Source organism: Lepeophtheirus salmonis, chromosome 4 (genome assembly GCF_016086655.4).
Source record: "Lepeophtheirus salmonis chromosome 4, UVic_Lsal_1.4, whole genome shotgun sequence".
NCBI lineage: Eukaryota > Metazoa > Arthropoda > Copepoda > Siphonostomatoida > Caligidae > Lepeophtheirus > Lepeophtheirus salmonis.
Genome location: NC_052134.2, coordinates 43,944,849 through 43,967,436, shown reverse-complemented (window position 1 = coordinate 43,967,436; position 22,588 = coordinate 43,944,849). Strand labels below are relative to the sequence as shown.

At 32.1% G+C, this 22,588-nt stretch overlaps 1 pseudogene; it reads left to right on the top strand.

The window, feature by feature from the left end:
* The first annotated feature begins 18,949 nt into the window (after positions 1 to 18,949).
* Positions 18,950 to 20,047, top strand: LOC121116619 (putative GPI-anchor transamidase; annotated as a pseudogene).
* The last annotated feature ends 2,541 nt before the right edge of the window (positions 20,048 to 22,588 follow it).

Genomic DNA, 22,588 nt, shown 5'->3' with positions numbered 1-22,588 from the left:
AAAAAGTTCAAAGTACCGTGAGAAATAAACTTAATGGTCATTGAAAAAAAAATGAGGACAAGAATTTCCTTCTTTTTATTTAACATTTTAAAAATTAAAATACATAAGACACGTATCTTGTACAAGGTTGTGCTCTTATCGGTCTAGGGGTTCAAGCGGTTCTGGTTATTGAACCACTAGAAAGGGAACCGACAAAGTCGAACCGAAACCGACACCACAATATATTGCTTATCAGTCTTGGATCTGGTTCTTATTTTCGTTTGTTGTATTTTGGGTACATTTTTAAGCTTTTAATATTCCATCTACATAATTTTATGTAAATGAAACAGGGCGTTACATTTATTGTATCATGCAACCTTTTTCCCAAGAAGAAACCAAAAAAAAAGGCCGAAATCATGTGGTAGTTAGCCAAATAAGTCAACCATGCCAACTGCTATTTTTCTCTTAAGTACTACGAAACTATTATTGTCATATTGTTCCTTCATAATTTTTAAAATGAATTGAGAATTATACATATTTATATTCAAGAAATTAAATTCCCCCCCCCCTTAGCCTACCCTCACGGATCCACTATGAAAATCATTGTTTTAAGCAACCTTGGTTTTCCTGGGCATGAATTTTCTAGCAGCACCTCTTTGCTAAATGTGTCTGTTACAAAAGATGTTAATAAAGAACTGATACCGTTGAAATGAAAGAAGTAAGACCGGACCGATAGAACCGCTGAACTTGAACCCGGCACAACCTTGATCTTGCAGTAAATTAAATTCAAAATAAACGCGCCTTGATAGAACCCTTTTATGTAAATTTTGAAAAAATAATTTATTGTGTTTTAACTAAAAAACTTCTCAAAAAAAAAAGGAAAAATTTTTAACACAATAAAAAAGTAAGAGGACTTTGTACTTTTTAGACGAAAATACATATTTATTCATCAGTATTTATGTTGCCCTCTTGAACGTAATCCCCGTAAGATACAATACAGTTCTGCCGACTCTATTTCCTATCCTCTTATAAGTAATTTTCGGTATATGATTGTTCTCTTCCAGTGATGTATGCTTTATCTCCTCAATTTTTGTAAATTTCCGTTCTTTCATAAAAACAAGAAAAAGTCACATCGAAAGCATGATTGTGGTGTTGTTTTTGGGCAAAATATGAGACGATTCTTTTGATCAAAAAGAAGCAGTTTCGGAAGAAACTTAACTCACACACGTTTCATGCCCAAACCGCTCAAAAAAAGTTTATGACACGAGCAAACCGATATCCTAATATGCTCAGCAACTTCTCTGATAGTAATTCGACAGTTTTCAAAAAAAAAATTATTCACTGCTTAAGCATTTTCATCTATTGTTGTCTTCCAGAGTTAGGCTTATCATTGGCCTTTTCCTGGCATCTTGGAAGAGTTTTTACAAGATGTAAACACTTTTTTGAAATTTAGAACAGTGTCACTGTATCCCATTGTTAACATTTCATGTGTATTGGAGTTTTGAACATTGCCCGCAAAATTTGAAAACTCATCTTACTTTTTGAACATACCTCGTATATCTATATAAAAACATCGCCATAAAATAATTTATTTGATTGGCCTATTAGGCTCAAGAGCTATAAATTATTGGGACACTATTATTTACTCTTTTAAGCTCTTTCGTGTTGTTGAAAATACCCTTACACAATGATAGTACAAAAGTAAACTTTAGTTTTTGAATTTTATTTTGGATATTTGATCTCTCTTATTGTTTAAATACAGAGCTTTATAATTTCTTTTTGGGGTAATTTTTTTTTTCCGAGGGAAAAACATACGTTCATCATTACTCCAACGCATGATAGCGACTGAATTTATTGCCAAAACAAGAACCTTTAGAATCTCGCCTTCAGAATTAATCCACGCTATTACTTCTACAGCTTTATTACCACGCGTGATAAAAAAAAGAACGTGCGGGGAAGACTGCCCTGGAGGAAAATGCCATGGAGGAGAATTTTCAGTTAGGAAAATAGCACGTTACAAAATTAAAGAAAAAATATTTGTTGATATGACTATTGAAATAAAAATAATGTTATTTGTATGTAACGTAGCATCATTAGAAAAAAGAGTTAAATGACGTAGAAACACAAACAAAATGTGGTTATTAATTTGCAAACCCAAAGCTAAAACTATTTTTTTGGTATTAGAGGGGTTCCTTGGATATATTGAATTAATTGGTGTTGGTTTTTAGCAATCCCACACTACTCCCGAGACAATCCGAGGACGGGGGGGTATTTAACCATATTTCAAGAGACACCGTAAGCTATTAATCCCTTCCCCATTCCTTACCAATCCTCTCGATACATTTTTTAGAAGATTGGATTCAATTTAATAAATTACAAGGAAATTTTATTCTAATCATATTATTACTCACACTAGAAGGTACTCCCAAGGGGGATTGAATACAAAAATATGTTTAGATATTTGTTATAAATGATATTAAGAAAACTTATAATGTGTTATTATTCATCATGAAGTTTGAACAAAATAAGGGCAATTTTCCTCCATGGCAATCTTGACCAGGTAATTTTCCTAGGACCGAAAGGGAGTTCCCCCACCCTTTATATTTAAGTATTATACAATTTGAAATATCAGTAAAATGATGGGCAATTTTCCAAAAAAAAATCACTATACCATTAGACATACATATATTAAAAGGCTAAATAGATATTTGATCAAGAAATATGTACTACTAGCCAGGCTTACTGGGTATTACTCGGGCAAAGTTGGGAGTGGGATATTACATTGAATATAGGCAATCTCATTTTTTCTTAATTATTATTAACCTTAGGTACAGGGTAGCCATTGGGTATTATTACAAGCATTATAATACAGCGCATGTATATTTTATGAAATGTATTATTATGATTTTTTTTTAAATGTTTTACAAACTCCAAATTACATACCAACGAATTTACATAAAAAAAAGTTTTTAAATAAGAAGTCCATTGTTTATTTTTTTCAAAAAATTGTCAAATCGAAATTCACAAAAAAATTTTAAAAAAAGTAGAAAATAGCATTTATTGTCATTGTAAAGAGAAATATAATCCTACCAAAAAATTTCCGTACTTACAAAACAAAAAAGTTATGGAAAATAATGTTGTCGAAAAAATAACCCTCAATAACAAGTTCATTTTTGCAAATAGTTCAAAAATTATTCATTCAATTTTTTTTAAATAGAAAATTCCATTAATTTTAATTAAAGTTGAAAATTTTAGGTCCAAAATGTATCATTTGGTACATTTCGTTTTAAAAATTGACTTTTAATTTTTAAAAAAAGAGGAAAAAAATTATTTAGAAAATTATAGATATTTCAGTTAAATAGCAATTTATATGTGTTAAATTTATATGAAAACGAATCTTTAGACAAATTTTTACAAACTTTAAATACCCACAAATCTAATATTCTATTCGAAATCCATTTTTTTTTTTTGCAGCTGAAAAAAATGAAAGTGTATTTTTCAACAATGTCATATTTTCCCCATAACTTTTTTTTGATTTTGAATAAATTTAGAAAACGTCCTAATTCGTAAAGCTATTAGTTTTAGAAACGCCAGTCACTTTTTGATTTATAACTTAACTATCTAGTTTGCTTGAGCTCCAAAAACCGTTTTTGTGTTTTGGGCATAGAATAAGCCCTCCTTATATGACCCCCCTCCCCATAAAAAAATTAGCAACCCCGTATAAGCCTGTCCAGTTAAAAAAAAGCACCCTTCCAAAATTTTAGGCTTGAAGGTTCAATATTGTGGGCACCCATAAAGAATACACACGCAAAAAAATTATTTTACATATATACAGATAAGATAATATTTCAAGAGATTCCATAGCTTAAGAAAATCCCATGTTCACTGTTCAATAAAATTAGGTTATTTAGAAGTACATAAAGCGATAAAAAACTAAAAAAGTACTAGAATCTATTTTTGGCATAGATATATAATTTTATCGTACCTACATAGAATTTAGGAGAATTTTTCTTCACTACCAGGCGAATAAACAATAAAGTTGTATCTAACAACTTTACTTATAACTAGAACATAGACTTCTCCATTTGGGATGTTGATACTATAAGTATGTAATAATGTGTATAAGGGGGGGATATTAGATATGAAAGTGTTTTCGTATATATAATGGAAAATAGAGTGAACACTATTTTTGAAATTTACCTGAAATGACCGGAAAAGCTCGGGAAACAAATTTTGTAATTACGTATCCTGTTAGTAAATTTTAAGCCACTCCTACCAATATCTAAATTATCAATTATAATGTTTGTAATTTTATCATTATACGTGGGTCGTTTTTAAAACTTGCAGTTCCAGCTTTCTTTAATTCGGTAACATGATCTGACCTGCAAAAGTTTTTCAAATAGTATGTGATGAACATTCTTATATTTAGTGGATTATACAGGGTGTCACCTCTATTAAACAAACAACACGGATTTGGTTTTTTTAAATTGATTTTCGCTTAAACTGATCATCCGATTTTAATAAAAATCAATACCTTAACGAAAGTTGAATAAAAGAATGCTTATTCCATGTAATCCCTTCGATTCGACCTCAGAAATGGGAGCAGATCTTGATTACAGTCTCCTATGACAGATTCCGGAATTCTTCCCGGATCCTGGACATCAGCGCGGATTTTGCGTTCTAAGGAATCTATTTTTGTGTCGCTAAACTACAACCAGACAATAAAGTCCATTGGGTTGAGGTCCTGTGTGATTGAGACCCAAACACTATGTCCAACAAAGTCAATAAAAAAATTTCACTTTCTCATGTCAAAATTTTAGACAAATAATAATCCATTTATCTTTTTTTTTATTTCAAATTTAGTATATAAATATTAACTTTAGTTTTTTTTTTTAAATAAAATTTATTTTTCAAAATTGGTAATTATTAAAAAAAAAAAAAAATGAAATCAAAAGCCCAGTTCTCCTACAAGAAAAAAAATGCAGCAGCCGTATCTGATTATATATCACTATTATATAATTTGCCACCCCTTACTCACTTGAAAATACATTCCGGCGTTGATGATGTTCTGCAAAAGGAATTTGTTTGGGGTCATATCGAAAATCAATGTATTCTTGCAACTTGATAATAAAATTAGAAAAAAATTTAAAATGTTCGGGTAAGTTTTAGAAAGACTTATATAAAAGGAAGTCAAATCTATTTTTGTATTGTCTAGATAATCCACATTTATACTTTAAAGAGAAATCTTCAGGGCATTATAGTAACACTATTTTGACCGTTTAGTACTGGAAAATTGTTCTTTTGGACAAATTAATACAGCGTTAATCCTGCCCAAAAGAACAGGTGATCCCTATACATGTAACTTAATTTCGTTTTGATATGTGACACAGTTGTACCACCGTTAGAGATAGGAGTTGTGTTAAAGCACTAGGAGATTGCTGGAGCGAGACATATGGTATATCTGAATTAAGACCAGTTAATATCAGCTACCTCATTATTATTTTGGAGGAGAAAATGAATTACTGCTACAAAGAAAATAACTTTCTATATTTAAAATAGTATTAGTGTAGGACAAATATTATAATTATATTTATTTATTTTATTAAGCCTTTTTAAATCAATTCAAACCAAAGATAGTTAAGAATTTTTCTTTTAGAGGGAGATGTTAGCATGTCCACGACTTATTAAATAATGAACAAAAAAGAAAAAAGAGCACACGCATCAACTGTTTTTCCTTTTTTCACCGCTATACTTTGTTTTTCTTTTACACGGATCTCTTCCTTAATTATAGTATAATCATTTGATTCTGCTATATATAAGCAAATTTACATCGACAGCCATTATTTCCTGCTTATAAATGGTGATGAAAATTGTGTGTATAATGGGCATATAACAAAACGAAACTTTGAAAAATGTTTTGAAGGAGATCGGCTACAACCAGCTGTGACAACGGAGGTGAAGGAGAAAAAGTAAATTTAAAAGGGCATTGCCAAGAATTACTCCGATGCCGATCCCCAATTCTACTTTGAGTGCATCAAGGTTACGCTAGGCACACACAAATGTTCAATAAGGTTATGAATATAATTGAAATGTAGTAGGTAAGGAAGTTCATTACTCAGGAGATAAACAATAATGGCAACAGCTAAGGAGAAAAAAATTCATTCTTCAGATTATCAATTTAAAAAAAAGACCATCTAAAAAAATTACACGATTTACATCACTACTTGTAACTCTTGTGCACGCGTTAAGCACACTTTACACATCCCACACTTTTTGCAAAACCTAAAAGAAGATTTTACAGGCTCCTCAAACTTTAGGACAAGTAATTTTATTACTGTAAAATTAATGTAAATCCATCATCGCCATACTATTTACTTTCCAAAATAGTGATCACTCTAATGTAAAGCCTTTCAGCAGTTATCAATGTATACATACTCATACATTGTATATGAACATAGTAAATGTACCATGGGCCTCACAATTTTTTGGGCTGCCAATAAAAGTATGAATCAATTATTTATATATGAAAAAAGTAATTACTTTTTGAAGAAGGATATGAAAAGCATTTATGATATATGTACAATAAATCTTAAAGTACTTACCCTTTTGACACTATCGATAAATTATACATATAATTTAATTAACTGCCTCTATTAATGCTTCTAGGGCATTGACAGAAAATATTGTGCGATTGTTTATATAATATTCATATACATATGTACAATAGACGGTATTAGGACAAAAGGACGTAGTAAGTCATAATGTACAAGAACAAAACGTCAAACAGACAAAATTCAAAGGGGGGTCAACATAAAGTAAGAAAATATTTAAAGGCTTATAACGAACGAACCAGGTGGGGTGGAACCTTTTTTTTTAAAGCTACATTTAATGATTTCAATTATTCATAACAAAATTGGCCTCTTTTGATAACCTCGGCCCCAGGTCACCGGAAACTTTGAAGGCCCGAGCGACTTCGTGCAGATCCAGCCTTTCCGTTTTACAGGGTAATAGACTTCTTCAGGGCCTCCACGGACGAATGATACTAGGAACAGGCATCATGTTCAAATCAACTTCAGAGATAGAAATCGCATGGGGTTAACTCCTGGCTGTTTGCAGGCCAGAAATACGGGCTCCAAAAGTGAGAACATTTTGTGGCCAAGGCATCCTGTACTTTTTTAGCCTTGGGACCGGTGCACTGTCTTTTTAAAAAGTGTAATTTCTTCCTTGGGCTACTTTATCCATCCAGGGATTTAAAATTGTAAAACCAGAAACAGTACAATGACAAATCTAGATCTGCACGAGGTTGTCCCGGCCTGCCAAAGCTATTAGGCGCTTTATGACCGAGCTCGTCAAGAAAGGTGGATTTCATTCTAAATAATTGCATGTCATTAAATGTAGCTTTCAAATATTAGTAAAGATATGGTGCTACTCCATACTTAATTCGTTTTATATATTTGTAGTAAATTTAATGATCTTTTTTAGTTAGTTCATACACTCAGTTGAAGTTACAACTATAGTTTTCACGTTTATTATTGTGATTTCAAACTTCATGTAAGCTATTAAAGTTATAAGAATGTAAGGGCAAAGTTATTACAAACAAAAATAAAATCAGCATCACCAAAAGTCATTGTTGTCCTCCTAATAATTTAGAAATGAAGGAAGCAACTACCAATATATACAGAATAAGAGAAATAAGGTACGGGAAATGATAGATTTTTTAAAACTTAAATATACATTATCATACCCTTAGATATCTTTGTTTTTGCAAATTCTTTGTTTCTATTTCGTTCTATGTTTTGAGGTTGAGCTTTATCATGCTATGTTTAGCGTGGTACAGGCCAATTTAATTTGACGCTCAATGCTTTATCAAAGTTTGAGGTTTGAGGTTTATCATGCTATATTTGGCGTGGTACAGGCCAATTTAATTTGAAAAACAGGGTGATCTGTTTGACTTTGATGAAGTTTCAAAGAGGAAGCTAAATTCTAATTATTGTCTGCAATCATTTTCTTATGATATAAACTTTACTTTGAGCTTGGATTTTTCAAATTTCATAATATGTTGAGTCATAATTACCACACAAGACCTATGAGTTTTCGCCACGTTACTAGTGCCTAAGCTTCAGTAGACCGTTAAAGCTTACTGCAAAAAAACAACAACATAAAATAAAAAAAATAAAATTGAATTTTACTTCATCAGAGGGGTAAAAAAAATAAATAAAGGTTGATTCATGTGTTTCGGGCGATAAAAAAGAATTATACTTGGAAACAGTTCGTTTATTTTATGAAAACTTCTTCAGGAATCTCAAAGTTATAAAGTTATCTTTTTTATTTTAATCAATATAACCGCCCTTGTCCTTATGACACAATTCAATCTTTTAAGAACAGCAATTCAGCTGGCCCAAATTATATTGTGGGTCAAGTTAGTCCATGCAAATTTGAGTATAACAATCTAGCTCAATGGAGAACGTGCTGGGGAGAAAACATTCTCTTTAAATCAATGTACGTTCATTCCTAGGAAAGGAAAATATTTTATGTGTAAATGGATTTCAAAGACGACTCCAAAGTCAGAGAGAGTAAAAGTAATACTTTAATGTTTACCTATGCTTAATCAGTGCAACTCCATCTGAACAATTAAAGGAACATTTCAAAAAGTTTGATCTTGCCTTCAGCTGATGGTTGTTACTATGGTTGGTCTGGGCAATTTTCTTCTCTAGAATGGGTTATCTAGTGAAATTACATTACATTTAAAATCTGTATAAGAGCCTTGTTCCAAACGAGAGAAAAAATATCCACGCACCATTTCTTGAGCCTGTTAGCTATTCATTAGATTGATTCAGTGAAACATCTATTAAGTGTTGTCTATTTGTGTGTCCTCCCAACATATATGAGTCACCCTGTTGATAGGAATGAAGTGCATCTTAAGATGTATGCAATGTATGCACATAGTATGTACCTAAGTAAATATAAAACGAAATTTTCAATGCCTTTTTGCATAAAAAAATATGAAAAATATTTCATTTTATTCGTCAATTGACTTTTTTGAAAATAAAATTTAATCATATTGAATAAAGATTTATGTTGTGCAGCCTTAAGATGTGTTTCTACATATATCCATTGGACGTGTTCACCATACGACGTGTAAAATCTTAAATATTTCATATTATAATCTTTTTTCCTTAACAAAATATTTAAGAGACTCTGTGAATTAAATAAAATGAAATCGATAGTGAGACTAATTGTAAATAAGACATTAATAGTATAGAGGCCAAATGAATAACACTAGTATAAATTATGGAATTCAGAAATCCGTTATATTGGGCAAAATATCCAATATCTACATAATAGGAGAAAATTCTTAAAAATTCCGATATCTGTTCCGATTGGATGCAATCAGAAAAAATGAAAATAATTTGTTGTATGATTTTTGAATGCTTAACACACAAATTACTTGACACTAAGATGAATCAATTCATTCATTTCTTATAAGTTATCTACTTCTTAGAAAGAATACGACACAAGTTTGCCTCTCTGGTAAAATATCCAAAATAAGATTTATTCATTACCACAGCTTGTAAGTTTATCTCAGATTAAATTCGATTTTACTTTTCCAAATGGTCATCTTGCTAGCATTACTACACCGGAATTAAATTGATTTATCCTTAAATTATAGCCAAATAATTTTTTATTCATATAAATTTGTCTCGCACGAGTGAGGTTTTATAAAAAAATAAATCAATAACTAACAAGGGCTAAAACAAGATGACTGAGCAACATGCTCTTAAACTATTGCAACTACCAAAATAACCAGGCAGTGGGCCTAATAAACGTCTATCACTCAACTTATTAATATTTAGTTTTGATTTTTTTTTAAATATTGTATTCTTGGGAAATGAAGCTGTTGGCAAACGAAAAAAAAACAATTATGACACAACAAAATGAATAACTCCATTTTACCGGATTATAAATAGCTGTAAGGCTGACAATGGCAGAAAGAGGAATATTCGTACAAAAACTGACGTAAATAACAAATTAACTTTGTTAATTCTTTGTCCGGAAGAGACTCTTTCGTATTAAACTATTTGACTTCTTTTTTATATTAATTTTAATTCTATAGGACGGAAATCCATCTGTCCGTAATCCGGAAGGCTTTTGAGGTACAAAAAGGTTAAAAACACATTCGATATACGGAAATGAAGTCTTGCCAGAAGAGTAATTTTAAGTACATATGTATATATAGAATAACCACATGAAACACATAAACAAGACAAAGTTATGCATTAACTACATAGTTAATTCAGCTAATGTGATACAGAAACCCATGAGCCTGTTTATATATATATATATACAAACATATATGAAGTGTACCCATAAAGTTTATTAAGAAAATGAGAATTTTGAAAAATTTAGAGTTAGGTCCAAGAGCAGCATCAAATGAAGAACTTACTAAAGAGGAGCCAGTGAAGACCCAGTCCAGAAAGGAAGTGAAGGAGATGGCATCAAAGAAATTACAATATGCAATGAGTCATGCAATGTCCCTGAGGATCAAAGGTCTGACTTCCTCGAGATAGCTAACAAACTGTATGATACCCAGGCATATAAACCAAAAGTTTATATTTAATTAAACCAGTATAGGTTTTTTTTTTCTACTGGGCTTAGAAAATTATCAATAGCTTACCATGTCCAATTTATGGAACATATATGTACTCTTATTAATAAGTATTTATGCATTTTCTTAGTAAATAAAATAATATGTAAAAAAATCAGTACATTTGTATGTCAAAATATATTTGGTTTCGCAACCTCGAATTCCCACTTGCAGAAATTCTCTAATCCGGAAAGTTCTATAATGCAAATATGATTCCATTATAGTGAATACTTACTGTAGTCCCTTGTTTCCTTGGCAACATTCCCGCTAATTTTAAAACGGCTTATAATCCGGTAAACTAAAGTTTTGTTCATGAACACATCCCTGCTGAATCCCATCAATAACCAAACCTGCTTTAACATGAAGTAGTTATATTATGTTAAAATGAGGTTTTTAACCTAACTATAAAAACTATTTGAAAAAAAAGCCTCTAATAGCCAAAATTATGTATTTTACCTTTATTTGAAGGGTCGTTTTGGTGCTGTACAGCTTAAATTACAACAAAAATGTAGTCTTTTGACCAAGGAGATTCCGATACTTGACCTTTGTTACATAGTGTAGTTCGTTCTTCCAGTACTTGGCTCATATAAAAACGCCAAAAAAATTTATATCTTAGTTTTTTAAAAGTTCACTAAATCTTTTAGCAGGTTTAGGTTTTTGGCAGTAGGTTTGTATGTATTCATTTTTTTACAACTCGTTTTTTGTTTTTTTGTGTTCATTGAAGATTTTTTATGGGGATAACATATTCTCTGTCACTTGCACTGTACATTAGGATGCCCTATCGATGTATTTTTTTTTAAGCAACACAAAAAAAGAAAGTATTAAACTTGTGCAATTTTATAGAAATTACGAAAATGGTCAAACCAATTGAGAAAATATTCAGAAAATACTTCTATATACTAATAAGTATAACATGAATGTTGCGTTGTTGTCTAAAAAGATCCTGATAATTTTAATTCTCTGGGATTCTTCAGACTGTATCAATCTGGTTAAGTCTCATCCGCGCAATGGATGGACTTAAGCATGTTTTTTAACTAATTATTTGTTCTAGATTTTTTGGGGGAAATCTGAGGTCTTTTATGGAAACTTGTTCCAATAGAACATATATTTTTTTGCACCCCCAGAAAAAGACTGCATTCGGGACTTGCCATTGCGAATAATAATAAAAGCTAGAGTAACTGAAAGGTACACATAAAACAGACTGCTTAAAACACCGAAAGTAAGCTTTTCTGCCAGAGATTACAGCGAGATTTGTCATCGGAACGAATGACAAATTACATCACCACATCAAAACATTTGAAATGAGGAATTTCAAATCATCACAAAAGATAAGAATTTAGAAATTGCTGACTTTTCTTACCACACACAATCAGTGTCAAAATGTGTTTGACTGGACACAGATGCCTCACAAGGTGTAATAAAAGCTAGTTCTAGAGATGGCTTAAGTAAAACAAAAGTACAATCATGAGCAGACGTGTCTAATTTCAGACACAAAACTAGGTAGAAATTCTTATCTTTTTTGTCGTGCAATTATGTTTCTATGTTTTGTATAATTTATTTCGAAAATAAGGCACATTTCAAAACTCATTTTTCTATTATTTTGGACATACTCTTTTAATCTGTAAAAACATAATTTTTGACAAAAAATGGAAAAGAGGTAAGGCCCTCCAAATGATACAGGATTTTAGCTGTTTTTTTTTTTTACTATTTTCGTAATTTGTGTAAAATTAAACAAATTTTGATACCTCTTACATGGATGGGACACCCTAATGCACATGATTGATGCATCTCACAAATCATAAGAAAGCTTCCCTTCATGAAATTCTGTAGAAATTATATAATATATATAAATAGGCAAACTCGATGCATCTAAACATGAAAGTTAAATTTTTTTATAAATGTGTATAAAAAACCATTGTAATAAGTACAAGACACACTCTTTATCATCTTTTTGATTGATGGTGAAGTTTTTTTCAGTTTTTTTTAGGGATCTTTGAGTTATGTATTATTTTGCAAGGACACCACACCCTTTTATTGTGGTACTCGCATCAATCATTTCTATGAACTAAAAAATGTATTTCAAACTCTTGGAAGTAATTAGTATTTGCCGATGGGAGACTAAGTAAAAATGGGAAGACGACCTTATGTCGTACACCTTACTATATACTTTGGGTTTGATATTACAATTAGTCAGTGCATTAATAACTTTAAACATCATAACCACCTCCTGAAGTTTCCTCCTCTTGTGAAAGAATTACCTGGTGGTACAGGAGATGATTATACAAAACATATTTCTTGCACAATCAATGAAGATTATAATTTTACAAGCGACAACAGCCCGACTATATGTAAACCAACCTCATAGGATACAATCTTTATAAAGCATCTTTGTACTTTTTCAAGAGCTCTGATTTTCTTTCTATACATTGGATTCCACAACTGAGAAGCGTAATTTAAAATAAGCATACCATGTGCTTCATAAAGCTTCTTCATCAGCTTCATATTTCTGGTTTTAAAACCCCTTTTAATAAACCCAAGCGCTCTATTTGCTTCTAATAATATTGTAAATGTGAGTGCTGAATTTCATATCAGAAGATGTTAGAACTCCAAGATCCTTAAAGACACCCACATTCTTCATCCCTCCAAGATCAACATACTCCGAAATATCATAAAGGAGATTTTTTCAAGATTTACCGGAATTCTCCAACGGTTGCTCCACCTCAGAAATTATCTGAGGTAGGTTCTGTTTGCCTCCTCTTCTGAGTGACAAAAAGCTTTGTCTCGTCAGCATACATATATACTTTGGATCTGAGGTTGTCAAACAGGTCGTTAATCTAGACCAAGAAGAGGGTAGCTCCAAGGATACTACCCTGAGGTACAAAGGATGGGACACCTTTCGAAGCTGATCCAATGTCGTTTATCAGAACTCGCTGTTCTCGATTTCTGATACAAGATGAAATCCACTGCAATAGTTCACCCCCAATCCCAATGCAATATAGTCCCTGTTCTAGCCCACCTTGTCGAACACCTTGCTGAAGTCAAAGTAAAAGACATATGTATCCAGTGAGGAGTTCCTACTTAGAGATATATGATCCCAGAATGATAACAGGTTTATAACACAAGACCTTCCAATTCGGATCCATGTGTCTGTGAGATATCAAATTGTCTTTGTCAAAAAAAGTTTTTCACTTCAGAATTGATTAGCTTCTCTATTAGTCGAGAGATCTGGCTTGTGATGGAAATTAGTGGGCAATTACGAACATCTTTATGGCTTTCTTTCTTGTTTATTTTGATAATATTTGCACATTTTCAGTTAAACGGCACCACTCCCTCCTGCATCGACTTGTTGAATATCATTGTAAGAGGGGTGGTGCCGTTTGACCGAAAATGTGCCAAAATATTATCAAAATACATAAGAAAGAACTATTAAGGGAGGAAATGTCTTTTAGGACAACTGATTCTATATAAAAAATCTTGGGTAGACGAGGACAGATATTTGGGAGGGGTTTATCAATGTAGGGAGAATCTGTTGAGAAACTAATTGAAATAATTCGTTAAAAAGATATCTTTGTTAAATTCTATTAGTACGGGACACGTTGTTACTTTTATGGTATCACATAAAATTTCTTCCAAGGGTACAATGAAGAAAGGCCTAAAACGGTTGGTAGTATGTCAGTTCTTCCCGACTATAGAATTATTATTCAATAGTAATAATATTTGAGGAAAGAATGGCAAGCATATTTTAATAAGACAAGGAATTGATTCAAGCTAACAGGCACGTTTCTGTAGGTTTCTTTATTTTTTTTCTTTAACAGTCCGATGAAGTTGCACTAATTAGGTACAGGTAGACATTTTAGTACTACAATTAATTAATCTAACCTAGAAATTATTCAAAAATCCACATACATTAATTTTTTTGGAAAGCAATTTAAAAAATTAAATTTTTTGGAAAACAATTTAAAGAATTAATTTTCTTCCAAGAAAAATTTCAAGAATCTACAGCTATTCACAAAAATAAAATCAATAACAACTTTATGTCTGAAATATCCAGGCTCCAAGCACAAAAAAAAGGACTTGGAAGTACCACTTCGAAAATAAAAACGATTCTCTGTGACTTGAATAATGTAGGTATAATTTATGTTATTTAATCAAATAAAACATTACGACAGCTAAGGTGCTCGTCTTCCAAAACTTGTTTAAACTGTGAGAGTTACAAAGTGTATTTTCTGTTTCTTTTTTTAGTTTATCGGCAAGTGATAGATTATGTATATTACATCCCTTTTTTGACTGCCCTGTGTTGTCTGTTGTTCGGGTTTTTATATTCCTGAACCATAATTTCATAAGAGATTGTGAACCCAATCATTGCTCTTTTTCTGTTTGGTATTCCTGCTCACAAGTCCTGTCGTTCGGAGGGAGAAAAAGTCATTTGGAAACTTTAATGCTTTCATAGCTCAGCGCATTACAGAGGAGGGAGTGATTGATAGGGTGGATCTGAGGGCTTATTTTGATATTTTCTGCTGCTGCTGGATATGGAGTGGTTTCTTGGAAGATTCCCATCTGCATGTTTACGTTTCGGATCTTACTAAATACTAACTATTTTCTTCAATAAGACATGCCAAGACTTTTAGGAGCCATGATTAACATTTACTAAAGACACTGTAAGGATATGGCAGGTTAAGAAGTAGAGATTTTATGTATTGTCTTACACAAAAGCCTTTTAAATATCATATTTTAGTAGGTTTAGTTATGTAGTATGTTTGTTCTTTTTTCTTCTTAGGTGTTTCATCTGCAAGATTTTAGAGGTTGTAAAAAGAAAATGAATTTTAAACTACACATTAGGTCGATTTTTGGTAGAGTATGGCGAAAAGTAGAACTAAGCTTCATTGCCCTATGGAACCTTTCTAATGTCCGCATCGTTTGTCGTTGAGTCCTTAGGTCAATTTTTAATGGAGTATTGGGCAAAGAGGCAAAGTAGAACTTTTAATTTATACTCCACAAAATCCATGAAAAATGATACAAACAATTGGGAAAGGTCTATAGAGCAATGAGAAATATTTTTACTTCTTCTGTTGCTCTGCTAATGAGTTAATTAGGTTATATGCTAACCACTGATTTATTTATTTATTTCACTATTCAGGGGTGTCTGCGGGGGTTGCGCTTGAGCATAGCTCCACGCCCCCCCCAAAAAAAAAAAAAAGAATTTTTATTCTTTACTAGGAAATTTTATATATAAATTTTTATTTGGAATTTATTTTCAATTTTATATTTGAAATTTTTTGCTTTTACCAAACTTTCTTCAAATTCTAAGGGTTACGACGCTAATGTTTTGTATCTTTTTTTTTAAATAACGGCAGATCATATTTTTTGCCACTATGTTCTCACAAATTGTACTTTCAATAGAAATAAATTATTTTATGTGAAATTGCTATCAAAGATATTAGGGGATAATATATTTACATCTAACACTACATTTTAATGTATCATCTTTGTATAAAATGGGATAAAATCCTATTAGAGATAAGGATAAAATCCCATTGCTGCATTACACAATGGAATAAAGGAATAAAATAATTTAGAAATCTTTGACAGCAGAATTTTCCAAATGAGAATTACCTTTTCTCAAAGAGGATAACTAACAAATAATATTTTATACCATCCCTCATCATATTCATGCGCCTGTCCACGGCGGCTTCCAAAGAATCATTTATGTGCCTAAAAACTGTATTTGTCTTACAGTATATTAAAAAGTTATTTTTGCACTTCATTACCAATGTCATCCCCAGACAAAACACTGTCGCAATATTTCTGACATAGGTTACAAAATCTCTACAGACAATGTTCTATATTTAATGACGTTTAAGTTAATGCGAATTTATTTTTGGACCACCCTGCATTTAATTGTGTCAATCTTAATTCTGAATTTAAAAAAAAAAAAAAAGATTTTAAGTTTGTCCTATCTCAATTTTTTCAATGGATTTTGAGTTACAATATCAGGTATTAAACATACTTGTATATGCATATGCCTATCATACCATATGTAGATAAAATTAGAGTAATTGTTATTACCTTTTTTTTAGATTGAACGTTGTATGAGACACATTGAGCTGATATAATTAGATAATATATTAGATCTAGTTAAAGAAATCCAATATTTTTAATGGATTTTTTTTTTCTATCATTGTTTATTGTCTTATCAATCAAAACAGTGCTTACATCACGGTCGGGCTCGACAATTTCAATTATTGTATGCACAACTTCAACAATTTACTTTCCAAAGCCCAAAATTTATACATGATAGGCTGTTACAGCATCATAATCATAAACATTATTCACATTTTCAACCACCTGGGTAGTATTTTCGCCTTATTTTTTAAAAAAAACCCTGTAAAACATGGCGTATTTTTTATTTTCTGCGGTCCATCCTGGACGCGCGTATAAGAAATACTCAGTCAAATAATCAAAAAATTGTCAAAAGAGTTCTTTTAGTACAAAATTTTATCTTTCTAACACACTCGAGCAAAAAACCAATTGCAATTATAAAACGAGAGACTCACATTACCAAAGGCATCTATTTTTTATTTTTTTTACTAGAGTTATTATATAAACAAAATACATAAAAATGGTTCCTCTTTGTTTTTATTTTCCATAACCAAGGCTAGAAATATGTAAAGACATAAAGTTTCTTAACTTAAATTCCTGTCATTATTATGGTTTTATTTAACTCTTTCTTTTAAAAAATTATTACAAGAGTTTTTCACTTATATCTATGGTACATTTAAAAGAAGTGATAAGATATGGTAGGTTAATAAGTGGTCCATAGAGAGAAAAAAACGTAAATAAACTCTAAACTCTAGATGAGGGATGTTGTTCTTTTTTTTACTATCCATGTGAGTAGTGTTACATTAGTTGTTATTTAGGACTGAAAACAGAATTCCTACCCAGTTCAGTCCTGCAAATCAGTCCTAAAACTTATAAAGTTCGGTATTTGATGACGTCACACAACTTTATTTATTTTTTCAATCAGTTCTTACAGTCCGAAGGAGCGACAGTTATAAAGACCGTTTACAAAGGTCCAAAGCCTGGACCGGACCGAATAAGTAAAGACTGACATAACACTATTAGTAAGAGTAATTTTTTTTTTTTAAGTTTAAGTTGGTATCCTGCAAAATAGGAGTGTTTTTATTCATTATTAAAAGATTTCACGCTACTTACAAAATGAAAAAGTATTAACCAGCAAGAAGCAATATGTTTGCTTTTTTTCGAGAATTGTATCAAATATGACCTACCAGTGTGTAAAATTTAAAATGTACGAAAATTAACGTGGTAATCCTGACAATTTGAAGAATATTTGGGAGGAGAGCAACTAAGCTGTTGTAACATTTTCATATGGGGTCAGCTGCAAGTAGTCATGATAGTAAGGAAATAAATTCCCACTCATTATATAACAACTTGTGCATGCAATGGTCACCATCAATTTTTTTTTTTTTTTTTTGAAGAGGTTTATTGAAATCTGGATCCCTCTGGCAATCTTATCTCATCTTGTGATCCGCATACCTTGTTGCTGATTCATAATCACCTTCAGACTCATCTATTTCCTTACTGACTCTACAGACAAAGGTTTGTCCAGGTAAAAGAAGTTTGTAATGTCAGCATTGTTTAGTTCGGGGAGGATCGCTATCCGGACAGTCTGCGTTTGCCACGATTGTGGAATAAATATTTTGTTGATCGATGTCATTTTTTAACTGTCGTCAAAAATTTCTGGCTAGCTACCAAAACAGCAAATAACCTCCTATCTGCACACCTTTTGCAGGCAGTCAAATTTTGTTTATCTACCCAAAGGAATAAAATGTGATTATTATCATTATAAAGATGGGCCCTCAGGATTTTTTTTTTTTTTTAAATAGAAAAAACAATAATTGCGCTATTATCATATTTTGTTTTAATTTTATTATTTCTATAAATTATATATACACTTAGGTAAACCATTGTATGAACAAAGGCAGTGTACAAATGTGCATGTATAATTTTCTTAATGGTAGTCAAAGAGAAATAAGGCTATAATTTATTAATGTTATTTTTGTTTTATATTCTAAGCAAACAAACAAATGTTATTTCTATTCTTCATCTTCTTCTCTTAAGCAGTAAGTAGATATGCATTGTACTAACAACAAAGCATCATTTATTAAAAGCTGTAAGTAATGTGTTGATAGTAAATACCTAAGAAGACTCTAAGGAATGAGACAATTGAAAAATTAATGAAATACATAACAAGTATCTTAACTACCAACAAAAAAAAAATGTTAAAATTGAAACGTCTCGTTTTTTTTTATCAACTATCGCCATGTGGCCAACGTTTTGTCCCTTTGCCATTCTATTAAGAGATTAGACATCTTGGATTCTCAAATAATTATCATGATTGTGGATGAAATGGTCTACAGGGGATATGGAATGACATTGGAGAAATATATTCGTTTTCTCACTAGAAGGCTACCAGACTCCACTCCAAGAAGTAAACGACTCCTTAATGATGCAATTTTCAATGATCTCATTTGTATGACGGGACACAGATTTCTTAAATTTCAAGACTCTGAAGAGTTAAAAAACATTGAATTAGCAGATGGATTTGAGCAAATTTTCTTCATGATTGATTCCATCCAAGCCCTCTCAATGTATTTAAAGTTTTATTCAATAAATATACCAGTATTGGGCGTAACGCGTTACTATCATATATTATCATATAACGCGCTGCTAAATATATTACGATAATATTATTACAGTTACTGAGCCCGGTAACGCACGTTACAATCAGAGCTGTCTCACAGGCGCAACAACCGTAGATAAAGAGGAGACGAAGACTGCTTTAAATCAACACAAGAAGAAGACGATTTGGTTTGGGGATTTAAGATGGAAACAACGAAGGATAATTCAACCTTTTCTAAGGAGTTATACCCGCACCATTTTCAATTTATCAGAGAAATAGACAAGAACCTCACAGTAAAGTGCACTTTATGTGCCCGTAGGAAGCCTGTTATTAAGTAACTTATTACCTATTACTCAACAGAGAAGGTAATATTGTAAGGAAATGTATTACCTTCAAATGCAAGTAACTAGTAATATGAAATATACTATATTTTGGAAGTAACTTGCCCAACACCGGCAGTTCCTCCTTAGAAGGAGAAGACTCCCTTAGTCATCATGCATATCGGGCAAGTGGAGTCTACCTAATTTAACGCTAAATTTAGTATGTTTTAGACTATTTAGAGAACATTCAACCTGAATGTAATAAAACCATGGGAGAGTTTCTTAAATTTTGTCACAGGAGCTGTTGGAACACTAACGGATGTCTTAAAAGGAGACCCTTTTAAAATTCCTATTACGGATTATTTTTGATCTGTGCAGGACGTGGAAAGTGTTTCCCACTAATCACTCGTCTCAAACAGATTATACTGACCTTATTAGTATATTACCTTGTAAAAAAGCAGGTAAGGTTGTCAACTCTGCATGCTTAGATCCTCTTCCTGTATTAAGTTCAGTCATATCCGAATAAGACTTTTATTCTTTTCCTTAAAAATGTATAACTTTTTTCAATATATCCAATATGAAAAAAAAATAAAATAATAAGTACCTTAATAATATTTACCCATTCACGCAACCTCAATCAAAAGTACTAGGTCAAAATACTGAGAGACAAAACATATAAGAAGGGTTGTGAGTACTGAGCATTTTTTTAATGTAGACGTTTCTTTGTTGTGGGCAATATGAACAAAAGTTTTCTTTAATTTTCTAAAGTCGTTATCCCTATTCTTTCATTATTGAGAAGAGAACATCTAAGTATGTATAAAGTGTAACCACGAGTGTGTGTGTTGATGAATGGGGAAGGTTGACACTGATCATATGTTGGAGAATTATGAACAAAAGCAAAAAAAAAAATGAAATTTGAACACCGTACTCGTTCAGTAATTGCTACCTGAAAAGAATTTTTATTTAACAAAGCTGTCATCCCTATTCTTTTATTCTTGAACTCAGAACACTAAGAAAAATATGATGATTAAAATGGAGTATACCACCAACGAAAGGGAGCTGCTTGCAGTGTTATTTGCATGCGAGAAGGTGCACAATTATACATTTGGACACTTAGTGACAATACACACAGACCATTAGCCATTGAAACCAATCTATAACAAGCCCATTAGTTTGACCCCAGCAAGACTTCAACGTATGTTGCTACGTCTGGCCAAATATAACTTGGAAGTCAAATACATTGGGAAGAACGTTCTATTGGACAACACTTTATCACGATTGATCCCACCAGGAAGAGACGGAGGAGTCCCTGGACTGATTGTTAGGATAGACCGAATATTGAAAATTGCAACAACGTGACTAGAATCACTTTGGTCAGAAACTCATGTGGATCCCATCCTTTTACTAATATCAAAATATATCAGAATGGGATGGCCAAAAAGTATGCAAAATATTCCTACAGAACTGAGGGATTACTCGTGTTTTAGAGATGAATTGTCAATTTTGGATGGGCTCGTTAGGATCATCAATCGATGGGAAGATACAGACTATCAAGCAGATCATAAAGTAGTCAAAAACAGAATTTGAAATCCCATGTGCTATAAACACTTATCATGACACACCCATTTCTGAGATGTTACCAAGTCCTGTGTAGCTGTTTTTTGGAAGAAGGGTGAACACTCCACTAGGATTTATGTGTTCTTCGTCAATTCTGACAGATTAAAAATGGATCAAACTAACGGAGAAAAGAATGGTGCACTTAAGGCAACCAGATTGTGAAGACGGATATTCACAATGTCAACTTGTATGGTTCTCAGAAAATAGGACAAAGAGATGGAGGAAGGTCATCATTCAATACAAAGACGGACATTCTGGATCCTATTGGATACTAAATGAAGGATCTCAGCGTGTCTGGCAATGAAATAAGAGTTGTCTGAAACCTCGTTTTCCTCCAACATTGTCAAATCTGGAAGATCAAGTGGTTAGCGCTTCTCGATATCATCAGGCTGTCAGTGGGACTACAAGGGGCATAATTCCATCAGAATCGCTGTTATCACATACTTCTGAAGTTCAAACTAGTACGGAGTTACCAGTTGAGGGCGTGAGAGATGATACCCAACCCAATCAAGGGCCAACCATACAGGAGCGTAACACTAGTCGTGCAGGCCACCAAGTCCGGAGCAATAACCAAACTGAATTTTAGTAATGTTAATAATTTCACGCTCCTAATATGTTTAAGTCTTATTTTATTTCGTTTATATTTTTTTTTTAGACAGGGCATATTGAATTGTGTACTCTATAATTGTTCGATACATCACTAATATTTATGTTCATGTTGTGATGAGATTCCTGGTTCTTTTTTCACATGATTTCAGTTATATACATATTTGTAAATAAAGAGATCACACGTGCCTGAGTGTTAAGAGTAAAAAAAATGCAATAAATGTGGGGTTCAGCCTACGAGCGCTCCAAGATAGTGTTATTTATATTTTGAATTAAATTCTTTAATGCCTTTATTATCCTTTCATATTTATTTTTCTTGGGTAAATGAACTGATCCTGATATAATTTGTTGGAAGACAACTTCTTGTTACCCATTTTCTTTAACAGTGGTTTGGAGAAGCCTCCAAAGTGAAGGGTGCTGACACTGCATGGAGGGCTGGAAAGCCATTTGCTCAGATTTTACAAAATTCTTTGTTCCAGGTAAACCTTCCTCTGTTTGTTTATTCATATTCCATAAAACTAGCAGATATTGTGGCTCTCTCATAGTTCTTCCTATATATCGACGGGTGTAATTTTCTTCATAATAATCGGCAATGACTCAGAGATCCACCGGAAATGTTTCTGTGAGGATCTCGAAAGCATTGATGATTTTGTATCTGAAAGTAGGAAAGCAGATGCAATAAGACTAATTATTTTAATTCTTATATCCTCATTTCCATAT